This window comes from Protopterus annectens, chromosome 6.part0, assembly GCF_019279795.1.
Source record: "Protopterus annectens isolate FY-2018-M chromosome 6.part0, PAN1.0, whole genome shotgun sequence".
Taxonomy (NCBI): Eukaryota; Metazoa; Chordata; order Ceratodontiformes; family Protopteridae; genus Protopterus; species Protopterus annectens.
The window spans coordinates 401,806,690-401,819,227 of NC_056737.1; the positions used below are offsets into that span (position 1 = coordinate 401,806,690).

The following is a 12,538-nucleotide window of genomic DNA, read 5'->3' on the forward strand; positions in this document are numbered from 1 at the left end:
GACATAGAGGTTATAGCGCCCCTCTACTCATCACTCATTAGACCCATCATAGAGTACAATGCCCCATTTGGGATGTACCTCACAAGACACTTCCAACAGCTGGAAAGACCACAAAAGTACCTCACCAAGAGGATCACTGCCTCAAACATATGTCCTATGCAGCCCGACTGAAAAAACTCCGGCTGTACTCAGTGGCATATCACTTACTCAGAGGTGATCTCTGCCTGACTTACAAATCCATGTCCAACTCAGAATTGATGGACATGCCCCACCTAAAGAAATCCAAGTCACTGCGAGCCACGCCCTCTAGTGAGCTAAACCTCACCACAACAATAAATAGAATATGCTGGAGGGATAGATTCCTGTCACAGAGACTCCCCGTGCTTTGGAACAAAATTCCAAGCTGCGACGGTGCAGCGGTAGCGTTGTTGCCTCACAGCAAGAGGTTCTCCCGTTCGATTCTCAGCTGGAGTGCCTTCTGTATGGAGTCTACATGTCCTCCCCACTGTTGAGTGGCATTCAAAAGACATGCGTAGAATGGGAGTGCCTTCGTTGAAGGTTGGGCGTCTAGCTGGCACCTTGGCACCGTAAAAATCTACTGCCAATCATTAGCAGACCAGAGTTCCACTGTGGCGACCCCTAACCGGGAAAAGCCGAAAGAAGAACAGCAACAATCAGGCAGAGTCCCTCACTAACACTCTTCAAGAGAAACCTTGACGAGTGGATGGGTAACAGAAAATACACCCCTGGGATCACTTCATTGGCTCTGCTTGACAGAGGATCAGTTAATTAATCAATGGGGCGGCGAAAGCCGACATACTCTGGCTAGGCGTATAAATGACCCTTGGGCAGATAGCCTAGTACCTACCTATGAACCTGTAATGCCTGTCATAGGTTCCATTCAGGACTTTCACGATCATGTGCTGCGTGTGGTGTATACTTCCACCTAGCATTTGGTCTCTCTGCCTATTATCTGATGCTCACCTTTTTTCTGTTCATATTTTCATTTTCCGGTGAGTTCAAAACACCTGAAACTGAAGGGGAGTATGTCTCTTTCCCTTACTCTTACGGAATTATGGATCCTGTGGCCATTGCACCAGGCACACACTAGAATAATAAAATCTGTCGTGCCTTCAGCTTTTCAGTTTGGCACAGGTCCCAGAGACTGTCATTTTCCTGCCATGCCACTGGTAAAGGTAGGAAAGAGAGATGTTCTTCCCTGCCATTATGGCTATTAGGTGATTTAACTACCTGCCTTACCTGTTCCCCTTCGCACATATAGAACGTGCAATAAAAAAGCTGTCAAAGCTTGAGACCAAGGAATTTTATAAAGGTTCTTGTGGCAACTTCCTCAATGGGCTTTCATACTGTGTGCTGTAATTTTGATTGCAGAGAGATGTTTGTTTTTGTCAGATGGCATGGTGTACGCTCTTCTACTTCATGAATGTGATGAGACAGCCCTTGAGGATTTTTATTCCCATATTTAAGTCTTCTTTGGACACACCTCCCATGACTATTCGGAAAGCCTCAAAAAAGGAAACTGGCATTTGGCCATCTGTGATGGGTCTGCTTCAGCCCCCTGAGTTCTTTCTCTTCTTTTTGGCCTATCCAACAAATCAGTGTATTATCCCCTCAGAGAATGAGAAGAGCCTTCAATCATCAGGTAGATTGCTTCTCTGGCTGTGGCTAGAAAGTCTTCTAGGAATATGTTTCCACCAGTGACACCTGTGCAGTCCTTATTACCCCAGTGGGACAGTCAGTTTGCTAAGTTTGTGCCAGTGTGGAGAGCTATTGAAAAATTGTATACTACCTTGTGTTTGTTTTTTGCTGTTACTTGCATTTACATGCAAGCATACCAAAGTATATTTAACTAGTTATTGTGATTAGGAGGGTGTTCTAATGGTTAAGGTGTTTGCCTTACAAACACAAGGTGCAAGGTTTGAGCCCCACAAAGGATAATTGGCTAGGTTTAAAATGGCTTGCAAGGGTAGGTAGCCTAGTACGAACCTATGAACTAGTCTTATTACTGTATTGTACTAAGTACAATAAATACACCGAGACACTGCTTCAGTTACTACGCATTTTTTATAATAATCTATAAGCATGCAACACAGATGCTGTCATCTCTCTATGGCAAATTCCCAAAGCTTGTTTACTGTTAAACTCATATTTATCCTAAAAAGTCTGATATTTTTTTCAGGGTCTGATGTATAACAGTTCTTTCTTTGTACAACAGTTTTCTTTTGTTCCCTTGTCTTTGGTTCTCTTGATCCTCTTCCACTGAACTTTTTAGCAAGATTCTCTGAGATGATCAGAGCTGCCAGAAAGTCTTATGGTGACAAGATATAGTCTGTTAAATGGAGGTTATCCCTTTGGTTTGAGATGTACCGTGTATCATTTCAGTTATTCTGACCTATCTTTAGCATTATCTTCACTTGGGTCTCAGATTTTCCACTGTAAAAGTGCAGGTCTCCTGTTTCTGGCATCTCTGCCTATCAGGATCTTGCAAAAGGGCAGAACTGTAGCCCAGCACTGGCTGGTTAAGAATTTCCTTAAGGGACTTTTGCATCACTTCCTACGTTACAAAAGCCCTTCTCCTCCACAGAACTTGAGCATCATAACTGACAAGCTTCTCATCTTCTAGTCCAACTTGATAATTCATTAGTTGCAAAGTTCAACCCCTCGGAAGATGCAGTTTTACCGGATATCTCAAGCTCTTCCCATGAGGTCACTGAGATGTACTCTTTTATCATTAAAGAATCATATTCCTCTTTTGACTATGATCAGGCATCCCTTAGGCTAACTTATTTCTGCTGAAGCAGTCCATTCTTCTCTCTGTTTCTTAAAGGTGCACAATTTAGAGGGGAGAGAGCTCTTGGTACATCCAGTTTGCATTTAATGGAAAAGGGTGTATGATATCAAGAAGAAAGGTCAGTTCTTTTCTTTGCTCTAAGTAATGAGTGTGTGTCAGCGACTAAACAAACACTATCCATTTGGATTTCAGATTGCATTGCTTTTTGCAGTCAGCTAGTTAACTATCCACCTGTAACCGCCCCTTTTCCCAGTTTTGCACATAAGGTTAGTGGGTCACCAATCACTGAAAAATGCTGTAGTCAAACATCACTCCACTAAAAGTGTCTCTGCATTTCGTACTTGCTTGAAAATATCACCTTTATAAACATCTGTGCTACTGCTACTTTGTTGTTTTTTCACACTGTTGCCAAGCATTATTGTTTGTAAAATGTAATTGTTTCCGTTGTGAATTCAGAATAGAAAAGTCTCCTTTGGCACAGTGGTGACAACATTTTGAAGTCTTACCTTTGGCCTTCTTCTAACTCTGGCATCAGTTACCAAGGAGTCTTCCATACAGTCACTCATTGTAAAAGTACTTTGAAGTCAGACTGAACATGATAGCATTCACTTTTTTGATTGAGTGCATATTTCTCTTTCATTAATAAATGATGAAGACCTTCTCACTTAAGGTCACTGCTCCCAAATTCACACAATAAGGCAAAATGAAATAAAATAGAGAGCAAGCAACCAAACAGGCCGCAAAAACACTTCAGAACATAAGCAGTTTTGGGTCAAGCTCTACATCTGATGAAGGTCTTTACCTTAAAGTGCTTATGTTCTAACGTTTGTTTTATTAAATAAGTGTTTTTATGGCCTGTTTGGTTGCTTGCTCTCTATTTTATTTCATTTCTCTCTCATTGTCTTCCCTGTGTCTCAACATTCTCTCCATACAGCAACTGCAAATGTGTGTTCCTGTAAGTTGGGCAGCAGGTGTGGAAATGTTCATAGGTTCATAGGTAGGTACTAGGCTATTGGCCCTAGGGCCTATATAAACCTAGCCAAACAATACCCTGGCTTTTGCCACCCAAGAAAATTATTTTCCTGCGCCCCTGTCAAGCAGAGCCACACATGTGATCCCCGGTGTGAATTTCCTATCTCCCATCCAATCATCAAGATTTTTCCTGAAGAGTACTAATGAGGAGCTTTGTTTGATATAGATAGGTAGTTTGTCCCAGAGTATGGGAAGTCTCTGGGACAGGAATCTATCCCTCCAGCATGTTCTGTTTATTGTGGTGACAAGGTTTAGGTCCCTAGAGCGTTTAGCTTGGAAGGATTGGGATTTCTTTAAGTGGAGCATGTCCAACAGCTCTGGGTTTGACATAGCTTTGTATGATAGGCAGAGATCGCCTCTGAGTAGGCGATATGCGATAGAGTAAAGCTGGAGTTTTTTGAGATGGTCTGCGTAGGGCATTTGTTTGAGGCCGGTAATTCTCTTTGTGAGGTATTTCTGTGGCCTTTCCAGTTGTAGATATCTTGTGAGGTACATACCAAAAGGGGCGTTGTACTCTATAATGGGTCTAATGAGTGATGAGTAGAGGGGAACAATGACCTCTTTTTTTCCTTATGTTGTATGTTTGAATTTTTTAGACTATATTGGCTGAATGTATTGAGTGCAAACTTGGAAATGCAGGGGTCCACTCTTGTAGTCTGTGTGTGACTGCCACAGATGGCCTGGCACTAAACATACATACAAATATTGTTAACATGGGCCTTAATGCCCTTCTAGCCTGCCAGTATACCAGAGCAGTTGTTATTATAATAAGTGTCCAGGCTATTCTTAAAAAAATCTAATCTAGTTCTTGGTTTAATGTAATTTGGTAGTCTATTCCATGCAGCAGCTGCTCTCTCAGAGAGACAAATTAGTACACTTCTCATTCCTATAGAATCTTCTACATAGGTTGTCTGATGATTCTCTAGTACTGTTTGATAATACAAACACACCCAGTGGTAGTTTTATTTATTTTATTTATTTGAAATTTGTTAACTGGGTTAGTCTGACTGGGCACATGCCCTTTTTCAGCAGAGACCTGAGGAGAAAAGCTCCAATAGAAATGTTAAAATACAATAAGTATTAAACATATTAACATAACATAATAACATAGTTGAATTGTGTCTATATGCCCTTTAAATCTGAATAAGGTCTCCTCTTAAATATCTATGTGAGGCACTGCACAAGTTCAGATATTTTAGTCCTTCAAAATAACTTAAAATGTTCTCATCCATGGATTCCCTTGGTATGTTTCTGCTGTACTCTTTACAGTTTACCCATGCTTGTTTTCTTATAAGGTTTCCATATCATTATAATGTACTCAAGTTTGGGTGTAATGTAACTAAGAAACAACAACTTCATCATTTGTGATTTCCTAGACTTTATAAATCTTTTTGTACAACCTGTAGTTCTATAAATTAACCAATTGATTGATATGATTAGAAAAACTCAAAGCTAGATCTACCCATATACCCACATCCTTAAATGAATCTACAGCTTCAATCATTGTGTGCTGTAGTAAATATTCATCTTTCAATTTGTTTCCAAAATCTCTTATGCATAGTTTTTGATGTATTTATCAGCATATTATTCTCCTGTGCTCAAATGGTCAAGTTCTTTTGCAAACATGCCCTGTTTGTAACACATGTAATCAGACTGTAGAACACCTCAGATGAAAAATATAGGTCTGAAAGATACAATCTAAACAAGTATGGGCCTTGGACAGAGCCCTGTGGGACACCAATTGTAACCAAGAATTTCACCTGTCCAATTGATGTATGGTACTTGCCATGTCCTATTTGTAAGCCATGCAGCTATCCGTCCTATCAAGAGTACATCAATAACGAATTGTTATAATTTATTGATCATTGTTTTGTATGTGACCCTATCAAATGCTGAAATTAAATTTATGTAAATTGCATAACAGCACAAATTTTCATTCATAGCTGTTTTTATATTGTTATATAATATAATGTTACAGGTGGTAATAGATCTCTATTGTTATAGAATATAATGTTACAGGTGGTAATAGATCTCTTTTCACCACTGCTGCATAACGGTGTCTACAGGATTGCAATCTGGCTACCACGCTCTCAACAAAAACTGTTTTTCTCCTAGCAGTTAAACAGATTACCTCCAGTAGCATACTGCATCTGCTTCATAACGGTGTCTACACAATTGCAGTTTGGGTACCACTCTCTCAACAAAAACTGTTTTTCTCCCAGCAGTTAAACAGATTACCTCCACTAGCATACTGCAGCTGCTGCATAACGGTGTCTACACGATTGCAATTTGGCTACCACTCTCTCAACAAAGTCTGTTTTTCTACCAGCAATTAGAGTAGGTTACACACATAAAAACATTTGTTAAGCTTACTCTTACAGTGCTGTGTAACTAAGCGAGTCACTATTTTGGTCAGCCATAGGGCTCTTTTCTACCTGAGTGTTTACCTCCTTCCCCTTTAACTAAAGTACACTGACTCTTACATTAGTGTCCCTGACCCTAATTTTTGCAGGTATACTTTGTACCTTTCTGGCTTTCTACACAAACATAGATTTCCTGCATCAAAGTTTTACTTGTCTGACATTGAACAAGTAACCCTTGTAAAAATCCTCAAAGGTATATACTGTTGGTCTGTCTTTCCTGCTAAACATAAATAACATTAAGTGCTGAGTGCAGGTTTTAGGCCCTTACATTAAACTTACCTCTGGTGTGGTGTCTTGAGTCAATCATGGTCCCGCTCTAACCACTCCTACTGTCTTCTCTGTTCCCCCACCCCCATTTTTACTCAAAAAGGTTAAATTGCTACAACAGTAATTTCACCCTGCACTCCCTCACATAGCCCAGAAAATTATACCCTGCAGCTATTAATTTATCCTGCAAGTGTATAACCTATAGATTAAAAATAGCCTAAAAATTTGGTGTAAAAAGAAACAAATCTAAATACAGCTCAAACGTTACCTTAACATACCATAAGCCCAGGGAAATACTTTGAGTCAGTGTTAGCCCCACTCCGCTCACCCTCGCTGCAGTCGGGCTCACTCTGCTCCCTTCCCTCCACAAACTCCCACCCGCCCCCACTACTCCTACATTTAAACTATGCTCAACCACTCCCTTCATACTAAGATCCAATCATTGAACAGCCCTCCCCCCACAGCCATTTTTCTTCTCTTCCATTCTTCCACACCCTGTTAGCACAATCACCCATCAAATTTGCCCCCCCCCAACAAAATGCAAACAAGTATAAAAATACTAATTACCCTAATACCTATACTGTTTCTATTTTACCATCTTATTGCCTATGAACAAATACTTGACCATGGTATTCACTACCCACAAGGTCAAACAGACACCCATGACTAAACACATATCTCCAAACAATGTGCCATCCCCAGCAAACCAAATATATGACCCTCAATAATATATCACTCCTGTAAAACCACAAAACACAATCCTAAAGACAAAGACTATATAAAACTAATAAACAAACTCCTAAAGCTTAGAATATCATCACTGTAACCTTATAACACATGGGGATATTCATCCCAACCCTGGCCCACCCACACCCAATAACCTCCACTTCCCTACCACAACCCCCATAGTCAAGCTACCCCTTTTTACTCCCACTAGTTCCCTCCTAGCATTTTACCTAAATATTAGAAATATTAACAATAAGATTCCCAACCTACATGCCCTCCTAGCACCCACTCCCCAGACATTGTGTCTTACGGAAACCTGGCTAAAACCTAGTACTACCAGCAATGAGATACTACCCCCAGGATAAAATATACACCGGTTAGACCATGCTAGTAGGAGAGGAGGTGGGATAGCAGTCCTGTACAAAAACACTCTGTTAATAGAGAGACCAATCAACCACCCCAATTCAGCAATGCTGAACATATAACCAAATTACAGATTAACCAGTACAAATGTTTAAACATCGTCTGTGGATACATTCTGCCAGGCAACAACTTATATACCCTAGAAGATATCCTGCACTGGTTATCCACTACTTATCCCCAAGAAACCATAGTTCTTGGTGACTTTTAACACCAACTGGCACCCCTGCTCCTCTGAACCCTCCCTCACTCCTATAAACTTATCTTGGTTTAAACAGACAATAACATCTCCCACTAGGATAAACAAACCAACCAACAGGGAAAGTAACCTGGACTGGGTTTTAGTTAACAACCAACCCCAAATGTATACTGCTGGCACTCTCCCAGACAACCTTAGTGACCATTTCCTAACCTATATCATAAAACTTAAGGTAGGAAACCCTCACCAGACCAAATATAAAACAATGCAAAACAGAAAAAACCTTGACACTGCAATATTCCTAAACGAACTACAAACAGTTGACTGGTCAAAACTAAAAAAATCTACCATTAGAAGAGGCTGTAGCTCACTTTAACACTAAATTCCTAAGTATCCTTGATTCCCATGCTCCAGCGCGTACAATAAAATCTAGATCAAACACAGCACCATGGCTCACAAAAGAGACCAAATTTAAAATCAAAGCTGGAAACAGAGCCTGGGCTAGCTAGAGAACAATCAAAGCCCCACTTGACCATCTAAAATATCGTCAACTCAGGAATGACACAAAAAAATCTATTTTACTGGATAAAAAAAGCTTCCATTATAATCCCCTACAAAAACACCAAAACAATCCCCAAAAGTTCTGGGCAGGCTTAAATCAACTACTTCATCTAGGACATTCTGCCACCCCAACCCCAGCTAACCATACCCATAGTTCCCCAGAGACCATAGCTAGTGCTTATAACTTTTTCACCGAAACAATCCAATCCCTAGCAAATCACCTAACCTCCACAAACTTAAACCACGCGCCTAATTTATCCACAAATCACTCCGAATTTAGCCTCCAACCAATATCCACTAGTTTTATCAAAATTCTCCTAAAAAAACTAAAACCTACTACCCTTGCTGCTGACCTCCTCCCTGCAGAGTACCTACAAATAGCTGCAGATGCCATTGCATATCTCATATCTATTCTTATCAACAGAACCTTATCTGAAAATGCTATCCCCTCCCTTTGGAAAATATCCCACGTCATCCCACTCCATAAAGATGGTAGCTCAATAGACATGTCCAACTATAGACCCATTGCCATTCTTTCCCCACTAGCCAAAATAATGGAGAAATGTGTACACATGCAACTAATGCAATACCTTACACAGAATAACTTACTATCCAACTCCCAGCATGGCTTCAGCCCATACCACAGCACCTCCTCAGCCCTCCTTTCCTTTACTAATGCCATAAACAATAACAGAAATGACAATAGGCTAACCTCCACCCACTTCCTTGACCTATCAAAAGCCTTTGACATCGTCAACCATGAACTTCTCGTTCTTTCTCTAAAATCCATTTCCCTCAACACACACACTATCCAGTGGTTCCAGTCCTACCTAAGACAGCAGACGGTACTATGGCAGGGCAAACTCTCCAGTTAGTTACCTCTCACACTTGGTGTCCCTCAAGGCTCCATACTAGGCCCACTACTCTTCTCTAGTTTTATCAATAATCTTCACACTGCTATCCCTAAAGCTACCTGTATTCAATATGCAGATGATTCCACTGTCATCTGTTCAGCCACCTCCCCATCCGAAATACAAATCTTAACCCAAAATACATTTAACACCATTGAGAACTGGCTCGCCAACCAACACCTACTACTGAACCCCAATAAAACTAAACTTCTACTCTTCACCCCCACTAGTAGATCTGCCACACTTTAATTCTCTGTCACGTCTAACAATGGCACCACGATCTCCCTAGATCAACACACTAAACTTCTAGGGGTTATCATAGACAATCTCAAATTTGACCTACAGGTCAACAAAACCGTACAGACCATCAATAAGAAGCTTGGATCACTGTATAGAAACAAGACACTCTTAACCTCACTGACTAGGACTGAAATCGCCTGATCACACCTATTCTCTACTCTTTTATATGCCTCACCTGTACTCTCAAACCTCAATAAAACTGAACTAAGTAAGCTGTCCCATAGCTACAACCATATTGCCAGATTCACCACTGACTCCACCTATAGAACCCATCAGTGCCAGAACCTGAAACAACTAGAATGGCTAGAATTGCCCAGCTTAATTCAATTCAGTCAACTCTTAATAGTGCACAAAGTTCAGTACCACCCTAAAGATACCCCCTCTCTTATAAATATTATTAGGCCATATAGCAACCTGAGATCCCTACGGTCAGCCGACAAATTACTGGTCCAAACCCACAAAGCTAATAACTCAGCTGGTGAATCCCTGTTCACCAACTTTGTTGGCAAAACCTGGAATTCCTTGCCAAACTATATAACCCTACAATCCTCCAAAAGTCTCTTAAAAAAAAAAACCTCAAACAGTATCTCAAATTGAACTGGCTATGCTCATGGACCAACCCGGATTAAGTTATAAAACAATAGCATAATCAGTAATTATCATAGCATAATCAGTAAGTATCATAACATCTAACTACATCACCATGCTATGTATACAATCTTATTTGTAATTACGTCTGTCCATGAGAACTGGGAGTCCCTACTAAATACTAACTGTGAGTTACAATCTTACTTGTAATTGTGTCTGTCTATGAGAACTGAGAGTCCCTACTAGGGAGCATTACTAAACAAATGTACATAAGATATATTACCACTTTGTTTTTATATATTGTTATTTTTTTCTAACTTCTTGTGTAACCTTTGTATGTCTATCCATGAGAACTGTGAGTACCTACTAGGGAACACTTCTAAACCAATGTACATAAGGTATATTACCACTTTTTTATATATTCTTAATTGTTTTCTAACATCCTGTGTAACCTTTTGTATGTTTGACTATGTGGAGCTTTTCTCCCCGGCCCTCCACTGAAAATAGACATGTATCCAGTCAGATTATCCCGGTAAACAAATGTAAAATAAATAAATAAGTAAAATACATTTGCATGCTGCTATATGGTTTCAAGTCCCAGCCTTTCCACTTCTAACAGCAACTTATCCAATATTGCCTTCTCCGTTATATTCCACAACATGAAAGTAGACTTAAGGGTCTCTATGACTCCTGGTTAGTCCTACTCTGTTTCCCTTAAAGACAGGTTTAATAAATGCTTGTCTCCAGTCTTGAGTAATCTCCCTATATTTATATGATCTAGTAATTAATAGATGTAATGATAGTGTAAGTTCTTTCTGAAGTGTTCTCAGGTCATTATTACTAATTATGTCTCCTCCCCATGCTTTGCATCCAGTTTGCATAGTTCTTTTTTGATTATACTCCAATTTGATTTCAGTGTCTGAGGCTACCCGGATGTCAGTAGGACAATTTATCACCCCTTTTGTAGAGCCAAATCTGATTTTCATACTTACCTGACCACTCTTGATTCAGCCAAATATAAATTATAAAATAATACCCTCTTCTCAGATAACAAATAAAAAGAATAAATAAATAATAGCAATTATAAAAGCTTGAAAGTGAATTAATGCAAATGTACTTAAACAATAAAGAATATGGTGCTGACACTAAGTAAATATGCAGAGGTCAAAACAGTGCACAGAGAATATGAAAAAGTTTTACAGACAGCCTATATACAGAAAAATCTGATCCACTACTGCACAAGTTACCTAGATGTCTATTACTGAACAAATACGGGCCTAACTGTTGTGAGTTAGAACAAGTAATAAAAGGCAGAATACTTGCATGAATGTACCAAGATCTCCCAAGCTGCGGCAAGAGAGGAAACTTCCATGGTTTTGGTTATCAGCTCATCATTCTGTTCCCAGCCAGAATCAGCGATCACCATATTACATTGTCTTTTCCCAATGTAAAGACTGGTATACTTAAATTACATCAGATCACATGTGCCACATGAATAGAGGACTGCAGCAGTTATCCCACTTCACAAGGGTGGGACATCAACTGGCCCTGGAAATTGCAGATGTAGTAGTCTGACTAGTTCAATATGCAAAGCCATGGAACAATTTATAATGGAAATGATCAACATCTTTGAGCCACTGGACACAACCCAGTTTGGGTTTGTCAAGGGAAGCTCATGCCTACTAAAAATCTTTGAGAAGGTCACCAAGGCAATGGATGAGGGGAAAAGGGTACATACCACCTACCTGGCCTTAGTTAAGGTGTTCAGTACAACACCCCAATAAGGTATAGTTGACAAACACACCAAACTGGGTCTAATTCCCTACATAACTTGCTAGATTGTCAGCTCGCTCACAGGCAGGACCCAGGAAGTCAAGATTGGTTATAGCACTTCCAATAAGAGAGTGGTCAGCAGCAGGGTACCTCAGGGCTCTGTGCTGAACCTCTCCTATTTGACATCTACTTCTTGGAGGTAAAGGCTAGTGTCAGGGCCTTTGGCTGACCAAGTTTGCAGATGACTGCGTATTGTGTGCTGTCATAGGTTGCCCCTTGACATGAACATCTTACAACAGGGTCTAACACAGACAAATGACTGGCAGCAAAGTCACAGACTAAAACCCAATGCCAAGAAATGCATTACAGTGACCTTTGGGAAAATTGCTACCAGGGCTAACCACTCCATCACTAAAACACTCCTACGAGCTGACTGAGTAGTCAGGGATCTGGGGACATATGTGGACAATCATCTAGCCTTTAATCAACATGTGGCCAAGCTAGTAAGAAAATCATTCTGTATTGC

At 40.2% G+C, this 12,538-nt stretch overlaps 1 protein-coding gene across 2 annotated transcripts in view; it reads left to right on the forward strand.

Annotated features, from left to right (window-relative positions):
• LOC122804338 (spectrin beta chain, erythrocytic-like) overlaps positions 1–12,538 on the forward strand; it is a 2,132,081-nt gene that overhangs the window by 1,526,901 nt on the left and 592,642 nt on the right. The window lies entirely within an intron of this gene.